We start from the raw sequence: 12,412 nt of genomic DNA, 5'->3' as shown, positions 1-12,412 counted from the left end.
CCTCATTGTACTAAGCCTTATGACAATCCCAGAGGATGGGGGCTGCAGGAGGAGGGGGGCGGCATCTGTTCAAACAAGGGAAGTAAAAAATGCTAAAGAAAATCATCAGGGGGGAAGGATAACAGTCAAGTAATGCAGCAACATTGTTTCTGCCAAAAGAAAGGGTGGGAGGGTGAAGAGGGGTAAAACAGTTCAACCTTTGTAATGGTTTCTTTTTATGTTTGGTCAGCAGAGCGACACTGATTTTTTTTCTTGTTGGAAGCTGAAGACGTCCAGCTTTGAAGGCCTACACAAAGATGCCTGGAAGAAATGTTGAAAAAGTTAATATCTCTACGTATAGCTTCATAAAAGGGAGTTTGAGTTCGCTTTTTTAGAATAAGGCAACCATTCACACCAACCACAACAAGAAGGTTGTTATCAAGAGGGAAATCATTTTTGGCAAGTTCTTCAAACTTGTTTCTGTTGTCCCCACAAATCCTTCATTGTTGTCTGTCACATTTTGCCCCCCTTACAAAAAAAAAAAAAAAAAAAGTAACTGCACCAATGGCCTTTGGTTTTGCACTTTGAAGACATGGCTGAAGTGCAAATCTGCATCAACAGCAAGCACATTTATGTGGACACAAATGGCCATTCAAGAGTTGTTGAGAGAAAGTATTCTCTGAATGTATTATACATTCTGCACAGTCAGCTTGTGAGAGTCATTCGTGATAAATGTGCTAAATGGGTTATGTTGCTAACTCATGTGGGCTTCACATTGTGCTTAGGAGGAATTCAAGGTCACTGTGCTCTCTCACACCCAATAATTATTATGAGAGTCGACTGGCTCCAGTACTTTTTGACTTGGTTGTCATGGAGTTAAGACAGTGCGGTTGGACTGCCGGCATAATATGGTCACAAACCAGTAGATAGTATAGTGCTTGAGGTTTGACAGGTGGATTTCACTAAGTCAACTTTGCAGAGGCCGAATGTAAACACAATTTACCTGCTCAGATATCAGATTACAGATGTCAGATAACGCACACGGTATCTGCACAATCGTTCACGTCTCTTAGACTCTCTCTCTAATGACAAGTTATCACATTGTATTCATCTGCAGCACTGTACAAACACTTGTGTCAACATCCTCGGCCTCAAAGCTATCTGAGGTCACTTTGGTGTCAAAAGGGCTACAAAGATAAACACGTGTATTTGAATTATGACTAATGAGAGGAGTTGTACTAAGGTGCAGCAATGCCTTGACATGATCACGACTATCAGCTCACATTAGCGCTAATGCAAACCACTGCTGAAGCTGATGATCGATCATTTCATTTTGTAGGTATTTGCATGAAATGGAAACGCACCAATGAACCAAATATCATTGCAGTCATCCTGACAGTTCAGTCTGAAACAACCAATCAGAATTGCCATAGATTTTTTAGAAATAATTTCATGCTTCATGGTTAATTTTAATTTAAACTAATTTAATTTTAATTTAATTAAAAGGCATATTGCACAAAAAGAGTGAAAGATTACTTTTAAAGCTTGGGAAAATTATACTCTACAGAAAAGTCGCCCCACCCTGCACAATCTGATAAACGCATGGTATTCAAACATCAAAGCAGCTTGTCTAAAACCTAAAATACTAGAGGAGCATTATTATTTTTCTTCCTTCTCAGAAACGCTCTATCTATAAGAAGAACAAACAACGTGATACACAGCCGTGTGATTTACCAGTCACATTCCATCATCTCTCCTCCCTATCTCCAGCTCCCTCCTTATATCAACACAACAGAAACAACATTAACACTTTCTGTAAATACTGCCTGACATGGTAAGCGGTGTCCTCCACCCCACGGGGCAGCACGACGGTGGAGCCTGGTACTGGACACTGAGTCAAGGCTGTCAAGGCTGAGACAGTCTTTGTAAGGCCACAGACTGATATAGAGGCATAGCTGGGGGGGAGTGGAGACATGTGAGGAATGGCAGACCTTTTCACTGGAGGTGATTAATGCAAACTGAGCTGTTAAGTACTATGGGAGGAGTACACTACGCTGAATTTATTTCTAGGTTAATTCATCCCTTGCTCTCCTGGGAGAGGATCGTAGTAACCAAAAGAACTTTTTACAGACAAAAGAAATGTTAGGTAATGTGAGAAATAAAATGTGTTTTAAGAGAAAGACTGGATTCAGTCCAATACTTAAACCATATAAAGTGGCTAAATACAACCATTTAAGTGTTGGACCTGGTGGTTCCCAACACAAGGTATTTTGATGATTTCTGCAATGTGCATTCAAAAGTTCTTCAAATTAATACATTGATTTAACATAAAATATATCATATTCCCACCATTTTCCTTTGGTAACTTCATCTTGTTCTTCTGGCGAATCAGTGCCACCAACTCTTTATCTCAATGCACCCAACTCTAAATATTCAAATAATGGTAGCTTTTTGAAATTGTGCATTGATTAGACTGAGTAAATGTGTTTCAAATTTGAAACTTTTACTTGTATTAGATTACTTGACAATGTTTTTAATGTATTGGTAGTTTTACTTTCATCCCTGGCTGCAGATTTGTTGAGTAATATGAGAAACCAAAGGTGCCATAAGACCAAAAGTTGAGATGTTGTATTCAGTGTCAACACTCGACACTAAAGAACAATGACAGAGTTTCTTTGTCATTGTATGTCTTGTATATGTTTTCTCATGGTCAGACTTTTCTAGTTTATTTACTCAACAATGATAAAGTGATGGACTGACCATAGACGTCCTTTGTCCTCCTAGGTGTGGTCCATTTCCCACCATTCATCAAACGTGTTTTGAAACAGGCAACTCCGACTCATTGTTCCCGCATGGAGCAACAAAGTGTTAATTTAAGAATTCAAGGAGGAGCGATATCACACCATATTACAGTGCTAGAAACCTGAACTTGATGATCTCAATAACAACATATTTTGAAGGCTTGACAACTGTTGACTGTGATCTTGTTTAGCCCTGCTCCCACAGGCTTGAGAGGAGAGTTATGCAACAATGTATGCATTGTGCTTTAGCCATAGTCTGACGACGTCAACCCACAACTTTGCTTCACTCATTAAAGTTGCAAAAGGAAAACAGAAGTCGTAAGATCTTTTTCATCACAGTAAATATAGAGGTAAAGTCATTCAGTAATACCAATAAATGATATAAGGAATTATTAAACCCCAGGTAAAATTAGTTAAGCTACCTGGAAACGCTTTGAGAATAAGTGTGATATTAAGTGGCTGCAGTTAATTAGCATACAATATTGAATTTATTTATTTTTGATGGTCAATTAATTAATCAAAATATTTGTCAAACAAAATAAAATGTATTTCACCTGTGGAAGAGCATTCACAGGTGTGACAAACATAAACATTGAATCACATGGCCAGTAATCACAGTTTCCATAAGGGGTTAATTTTTCCCAAAGATAAACAATTGTAAGAGGTAAAAGTTTCCTCCAAAAAAAAAAAAAGAAAGAAAGAAAAAGTGTGATATATCATTACAACAGTTTCCTTTGCTTTTACTGAAGATACAAAAATTCAGGAAAGAAAGTATGAGACTCCCTGAATGAAGGTAATTTCTCTCAAAATTTGACTGCGTCTTGACCTTAAGATGCAGGAAAAAACGTTTCGTGCTTCAACTGTATTACATCCTGTGCAATTAGTGTGTTTTGTGGAAACTGAACATCCACTCTGGTGTATTGTTTTTCTAATATTGCTCAACATCCTAAAAGCTGTAAAAGACAGTTAAAAATGGCAGTTAAAGGCTTTTTACTGGAAAGCAGCATGCTGCCAAGCCCTCTGATTTGACCATAAACAAAAACATATCCTGTTTATCATACCAGCTTCCCCCTATTGTACTAATTCTGTTGATTAGGAATAGAAAGTCTCTGGAGGGAAATTAATGCTGTCCTGTTGCTTTGTTGTTTTTTTCCCTTATTTTATTGTGAATGTGTCGAGTAAATATACAAATAAAAGAATGCGCATCATTAAATAAATAATCAAATGTATTCTTCCTTTACTGTCCCTCTTCTTTTTTGACTAAGACTATAATTGATTTGATGGATCAAATAATGAATCAAAGTGGGATTAACAACTTTTTCTGACTGTTCACATCAGATATACCAGCACACACAAGAACACATCTTGAAGGTTTTGCATGCATAAGTTGTAGAATAGATATGGTTGGCCACCTCCTAATATTTACTCCCAGTTTTTTTTTTTTCTCCAAAGGGGCTGAGCTTTCCCAAGTCAGACCATTTTTGAGCAGCCATTTAGAGAGCGTGTTTGTAGACAATGACAAGTTGTACAGGTGTCGTGTTTCAGTATTTATTCCAGGATGCATGAGAAGGAAATCCTTGCAAAGAGGAAAGAAAGATGCAACACTGTGTCCTAAAGCGTGCAGTACACAAAGTTTCAGGCATTTCCTCACAAGAATCAAACAGTGAGCCCCCCCCTCAAATACATATCCTTGTCCTTTACTTTTACCGCCACTTGGGAAATCTGACCCTGGTGTCTTTTGATTAAACCCACCATTCAACAACATTATCACGCTATGTCCAACATTTTGTTGGCACAACGGTGGCGTGACCTGAAGGTGAAGGGCTACGCCTCTGCCTCCCAGTCTGATGTGGAGCCATGCTTCCGAATTCACTGAGCCTAGCCTCCATTATAACAAAATACACAACGTTTATTTCATCTAGCTTTGTCATTAAAGGGGGCAAAGGTATTACCAAACATAAGACCCACCAAAAAGAAAGAACCCGCCGAAAGAAAGAAGTGCTTGTTAACTACAAAGCTAAAGAAACCAGGTCTGAATAATATATAAACAACAGAAAACCCAATAACCAGAAATGAGACAATATAAGCTACTAAATGTACAGCAATATGTCAGCACATGTGTCAGCCATATGCTTTTAATACGTCAATAAGTGTTGAGCTGTGTCACACAAACATAGGGAAACACAAATAAAGGCTTCTCTCAAATAAAGGCCGTTATACCGTCTGCAGCTGAGGTTAATAAAAGGTGTCTCCTGAATTGATAGCACAATAGACAATGTTCATGCCAAATGTTTTTGAAAGCACAACAGCGAATCGGGGAAGGTTCATCAATCGGGCAAGCTTGTGAACGTCATCACTCACGTCAGCCATTTGCATTCGCGGATGTGACAACAGCCTGTGGTCGGTCCAGGCAAAAATAAAAAAGCTCCTTGTGAAAAAGCAAATCAATCAACAATAAACTGCAACTTAAAACGTAAACATCACAGCAGCTACAAGAAGTTATCTTTACGTACAGGCAGGGCAGGCATCTTTGGGTCAGTAATCGCTTTAATTGGCCCAAGGATGGCACATTTTACCCACTCTTCAAAGGCGTATACGAGTTAAAACTTGCTTCCCTTGTATAAAAAAAAGTGTCTTTTAATGACTCGGTTTGGGAAAAGTCGGCCAAAGCTGGCAGTTTTACAGATGACTCAGGCCATCAGCACAGCAGAAAGGAGAAGGAAAGGCCTTTGCAGGTCACTGCATGTCACCACTACTGAGGCATGTAGGGGGAAAGCTGTGAAAATGCTGCGTTGAGAGGAACCGAGTCACATGAGTGAAGCTGCATCTATAATTTAAAGTTGGAAATTAGTCAGAGAAATGGCACCACATGGTGTTGTCCATTCATGGATCTGTGTTGCTGCCATAATGCTGTTGTTGCCTCAGACCAGTCCATGTGACAGCACGAGGAATCTATAGGCAAGAGGCAGAAGCTCGGGATGACTGTCTTGATAAACAAATCCATTCACAATCTTGTTAAGCTCCAATGTAAATCTCACTGGAGGCTGTAGATCTTGGCATGGAAATATTAGAACAGTTTCTTTAAATGCCATATATTTTTATTGTGATTTTGTGATCAACTGAAAAAAAGATAAGATTATAAAATATAATTCTGCTGCCTGTCGTTTCCATTGAGATCAATTCCCATTTAAATAGACATTGTCATTATTCTATATTTCTTCCACATTTGTGTATTTTTTCTGCCATGGATACATTATATTTTCAAAAACCTGTTTGGTTTGATATTCTGAGCGTTGTCACTACAGTTGGAGGTTCTGAAGGATTTATGTTTTGTCAAAATGTCAAGTCAGACCTAAAGGGTAACATGCATGCCGGGTGAGGACAGTGTAAACAGTCAAAGTGTTAAACCAAAACAAGAATGGTGGCACTCAAAGCAAAAATGACAAAAACGAGGGTTAATTACACCATTAGCGGCAGAGTCTCGTAGGCTAATTATGCTAAATTGAACATATACTACACACTGAAGTGGAGGGCGTCCATGATGGTTGTAAATCTTAAATGTGTATTCAAATGTCAGTGTTTTGTGGCTGCATTCAAGTTGGGGTTGTTTCACTGGCAAACAAAACGAACCAGCGTATTAGACAGTTCACTGACCGCATTGAAACTGTTTACTAAGTTAGTTTGCTGCTATAAATAGGGATCATCAGTGTTGAAAGAGGGGAAACAGTAGTCTCTCTGTCCCAGCAGTGTTTTCCCTGTTGTTTGAACAGCGGGAGAGTCCGGGGACCTGAACTCCGGCTAATTAGCTAATTCAGCGGCCCCAAAGGGAATGACATGTGATTATAAAGCCGGTCAACAATCACCGTTCTATGTAGCAGGGGTTGTCATGAATTAATCTGTGAATTTAAATTAATTCATAACTGTAAACTACAGGGAACCGCTGAGTCACAACAGAACATCAGTTCTGGACAACAAGTACACAGTGTAATTGTGAAAGCACACAGAGATAGTTAAGCATGGATCCTTAATAGATCATTAAGCTGTGGTGGAGTATAGCCAATATAGGGGTGGAATATGGCCAAGCAGTTAGACCACATTTACCTAAGAGCCCTCTAGTGCTTAAATTTTTTTGCACAATAGGGCTCCACAGGGGGGCCTTGACTCATTTTTTAAACTACTACATTTATGCTTCTGGCTTCTGCACTTGTAGCTACAATAATTAGAGAGAAGAAAAAGGCCAACAATCTCTACTATTTTTTTGGGGGGGGGCTCTTGTCTACTGTAACTGTCACTCACACAACAGCTGTACCCACATAGTTAGACACTCTATAAATGAACCTTGAGTGAGGAGGGTATAGTATCTCTGTGCTCCATATAAAGTCCATACATGTCCGGCGCAGCAGAATGACATTAATATAAAATTAAACATCTATTTTAAGTAAATGTATGCTCCTTTAAAAGGATCTGGTATTGCTTTACTAGATTTAAAGGGATAGTTCAACATTTTGGCAAATTGGCCCATTGCCATAATCCCTATAGTCATAGCAGTAGGTTCCTTACCTTTAATTGTCGGTGCAAGTTATCTCTAGAACGGCGGAGCAGAGCCGCAAGCTGCTCAGAGCTACGCTACGGAGGCTAATGGGATTTCTTGGTTTCCCTCATCAAACTCATCAAATACACAATCCAACAACCCCAAAACACTGTCATGGACAAGCTGTGACCTGCACATTCACCACGCGTTTTGGAGTTGTTGGATTGTGTATTTGATGAGTTTGATGAGGGAAAACAAGAAATTCCAATTCCAAAGCCTCCGTAGCGTAGCTCTGAGCAGCTTGCGGCTCTGCTCCGCCATTCTAGAAATAGCTTGCACTTACAATTAAAAGGTAAGGAACCTACTCCTAAAACAATAGGGATTATGGCAATGGGCCAATTTGCCAAAATGTTGAACTATCCCTTTAAGTCACTATAAAATTTAAATAGTCTCCTACAACATTACATATCTCCTGTGGTAGAAATATTATAAGGCTTAACATTTTTAGACTATATTATGTGTAGCAGCATTTTACTGTTGCAGCTGCCTGATTATGTTGCTTCACCCATCTTGTGGTTTGCAGTAGTTTCCAGTCTCCAACCTTTGGTGTCAGTCCAGACAACCTGAATCATTGCTTCTGAGTGAAATATTGGCTCATGTTTGAACAGTTATTGATTGTGAAAAGTTGCCACAACACACTGATGAAGCGTATAAAACGTGGGATGTAAGTAAAATACTCAAATACAGCTTGAGTAGGCTACTACAACTTGGTTTTATTAGGTTATAATATCCTTGGTACAAGTATGTTGCCTCCCTCACAGTTAAACTGAATTGTCTATGTACTTTTGACCATTGATAAGACTCAGTTAATGTAAATAATTAAAAAAAAAAAGGCCTTTTCATGTTGTAGTTGGTGGCCAGCTATGCTTCTACTGTCGTTGCCATGGTCACAAGGCAACAAACTTTGCTTTGCAAGTGGCGGTGGTGAGCCTGAGTTTTATAATTACTCACAAAGGAACCATGGAAACAACTAACAGGCAGCCAATTTTCCCCTGGTAAGTTTTCATATCTCTGTTATTTGCATTTTAAAAGTATTAAACTGACATCTGTTTGCTAAACAAACAATTATAAGATGATAACATGTGACATATCTTGATGAACAACATTTATTTGAATGTAGAAATTCAGATATTGCAAATGACAGATATTTTTCAAGCCTGAAAACATTGTGATAAATGAGCACTGTCAATAATATATTATATGCTAGTAGGATCTATTTATCAAATAATATTTCAGTATCAAAAGCATTTACTGTATATGGAGGTCAGGCACACCTTGACTTGTTTTTTATTCCCTGCAAAAGTTTGTTGACGTTAGCATCATCGCCAGTACTGTGTGAAACCTAAGATACTTAAATTATGCAGAAGCCCTTTGCACTGTGATTTAGGATACTCATACTTGAAAGTACATTGCTCATACTGAACAGGATGTATTTCACTGTCACTGACTGGTATTACTGTTCTTTTACCTTAATAAAAGATAAAAAGTGGTTGTATCATTAGCAGTATCTTAATGTGAGCATTTAGTTTAACACAATTTCAGCTAAATACAGCTGTCAGGTTAAAGAATTAAGTAAAGCACACATTTAAGGAAACTGCATGCACCACAAATAAGTGTTAAAGGGAAAGTGTGTGAGTATTTGAACCCTCCCAGCATTGCCTGGTGGACTAGCTGACTCTTAAGTATATTGGTGTCTTTCATTTACAATATTTACATATGAAAACGCTGTGGATTATTTCTTTCATCCTGTAGAGAGCCACTGCATCTGTTTGCTCACCTGAAGTGAACTGGCCTTAGGGTGGAGAAATTGAAGGAAAGAAATGGGAGAGGCAGGATTAGACAAGACAAACATGTTACAATACATCAGCGTAGGCATGCACAGGCTGCTGTTCACTCACTGTGCTGCTTCATTTTAGACCTACAGTATGCAAATATGTTGAGAAGGGAGGGTGAAACTGGACGCCCTTTACATTGGTTGAAGATTTAAATATCTCAGACGAGAGCCAAATTTGTCGGCCTGTTGCTGAGCAAACTATACCAAAAGTAACGCCTCACACATGCCACAGAACAAAAGAAATATGTGATGCTCATAGGAAATTAAAGACTTAATTTAATTACGTCAAGTCAAACACGATTTCATTGATGTATTAGCCTGGTTATTGTTGTTTTCTTCAACAAAACACCCCAAAGGTTTACTTTTACATTGACTTGCACTTGCCTGAAAGAGATCATAGCAAATCTGCTGATTCATTGAGTATTGTTTCGTCAATCAACAAACTAATCATTTCCAATCTATCAAGCCAGGAGCATTAGCAACAAAACCTCAGAGCACTGAACTAGGATCTGTTCTGTCAACAGGGATAAAATCCTCTTAAAATGCCAGCTAATATCAGTCAACAAAGCAAACTGACCACTGCTTTTACCTCCATCGCATTCAACATTAGCTAACGACTTGTGGGGTCGTTGATAATCCTCTTGTCGTTTTTTGAATTTGTTTATATTGTTGGGTCCAACCCTAACCCTAATTAGTAATAGCACTGGAGACTGTAACTCAGTCTGGGAGAAACTGGTAAAAAGGAAAGTGAAGGAGACAACTTTAGTTCCTTTTAGGAGGGAATTGGCACTTGGCCTCACTTCAAAGTGCACCGATTCTGCAAGATATGATATCACTATGAACTACTGTTGGCTTCTCTTAATAAATCTGTCCAAGGTCAGACATAGATCAAGTAGGAAAATATAAAGTCTGAACACAAAGAGAACATCGTGCACAGTGCTATCTCACTATGGGACAGCATAAGCCAAATTAATAGGCAAGACACAAGAGAAGAGACAACGGATCAAAGTAGCCGGCATTATCATCAGGCCCTTGATCGGGAATATTAAATGTCTTATTATCTTCTTTTCTGCAGACATGACACAGTGATTGATCTTTACTAAGTACAAGCTGAGTGTCCAACGCAAAGGCAGACAACTCATAGAGCAATGTGCACGGAGGGGGGGTTGAAACCGAAGTGCATAAACATTTAGTGCAAAACTGCACTTCAGCTCTGCTTACACTAAAATTGAAAGTGCCACATTTTCACTTCAGTGTTTTGTTATCTTTTGAGTTAAAGAGGAGACATAGTTCCCTTTGGGACCAGACAGACCCGAATGACAAGTCTCAAAATGAAATCATTCATGTGATTCCTTCCTCTATTTGACCCTTGTCCTTTACAGTACATATAGTACATATATACAGTATATACAGCCAGGGGAATCTCATGGAAAAGTCAATTTGTAGTAGTTCAAGTCAAATAGCCCTCAACCAAGTATTGAGTGCATATAGATAGACATACATTTGTCTTTTGCTCAAATGTGAGTCATAATTTACAATTAAAATTAAAGGGACAACGAGGAGTTTCTATTCGGTTATAAAAAAGTCTCACGTTAATGTGGATGAATCTCCGCTACCCACACTTGTTAATGGGCCCATTTTCGATAAATATATCGTTCTGTCTCTATCGTTATTTTGTTATTATTAGTGGTGGCGGAGATGCTGGTCGAGCCGACCAGCGTTTTTACTTTCAGTTTCGCAACGAGTCATGAGAATAACGCAGCTGAATCGCCGTTTATGGTTGGAACTACGACGGTATGTGATCCTCTTTGAACCACTGACTTTAATTATTGATGAATGAAAATATGAGTCTGTCTTGCGCCGGTCAAAATAATTTTACGGTGCGCGCGGAGGCTCATAAATGTAGTGTGAAAACGCTTCGCTTTTCCAAAACTCCTCGTTGTCCCTTTAAATTACGTTTAAATTAAAACGTTACAATTAAAAGAAATCAAATAAATAAAGACATGTAATGCTTCATTCTATGTGTAACTTTTCCATGGTATTCAAATGTATTGAGATGCACCTGTATATATATATTTATCAGGCACACACAATGACCACTGAGTGTTAGTCGCTGTCTGCTGCTTGAATTGTATCAGCTGATGTATGTTGTGTATTATGGGCCGCAGGCTTTGAGACGGATGGATGGGAACATAATATTCTAACAAAGATTATAACTGTGGTGCTCAGTAGCAGCTGCAGCCTCACAGTGACTTTATTACATTGTCTGCTATCCTCTGTCTGGTCTTGTATTCCCAATGCTAAGTCTTTAATAAATAGATTCTACTGCAGTTTGCTCATAAAGTGTCCATGGTTATCACAATCATTTACCTGTGCGGTATCATATTTCAAGTCATATTCAAACATCTACTTATTCATTCTCTTTTTTTTCTGTAAATATGCAGGTACAAGGAGAGGTTGCTCAAAGCTCCAACAAACAAGCTTTCCTCGGTCAGCAGTAGTTGGCGTTTTGCAAATGTGAGCCTCGATGACCTCAGCGATTGCTCCTCGGTCTTATCTGGGGCCTGGCGGAGAAGTGCCTCCTCATCATCGGCTATTTTCCACAGCGCTCCGAACCACAGTTCCTCTCAAAAGCCTAGAAAGAGCATCATCCCTAAAGAACATTTGTGCTTCTCAAAGCAGATGATCCGAAAGCAGATTCGCAGAGAGTATGTGGCAGCTGTGGAGGAAAACCTCAAACACTGTCCTTCAGCTCTGTACATGCACTATAAGGATCACATGACCGCAGAGGTAAGTGGACATGACAGCAGTCTGGACTTGTAAGCCGTGATGTGCCAGAACACTGCGGCCAGTATTAAAAAAGTTGAGAGAAAGAAGAAGGCCGAACGAGTGAATGAGGCAGAATACATGTGGTATTCCCCCTGTGGGAATATATTTACATGACCTTATCTTTTCTCCACAGTTATTCGATAAGGTGGTATCCGTTTTGGATCCAGACATGTGCGTGAACAGTGCCTCTTCACTTCCTACGCCTACAGCACACCAGGCAGAGGAGGATGAAGACGAGAAACACTGTAAAGAGCCAAGTGAGGACGACGTACACAGAGCCAAGTAGGAAAAATCTGCCAATAAAGTGCAAGTACATTGGGAATTTGATTGGTAGCATTATATAATAATCTAAATTTCCTTCAGCTATTATTGAATTAG

Source organism: Trachurus trachurus (genome assembly GCF_905171665.1).
Source record: "Trachurus trachurus genome assembly, chromosome: 9".
NCBI lineage: Eukaryota > Metazoa > Chordata > Actinopteri > Carangiformes > Carangidae > Trachurus > Trachurus trachurus.
The sequence above is the reverse complement of the archived record's forward strand: the minus strand, read 5'-3'. Positions refer to the sequence as shown.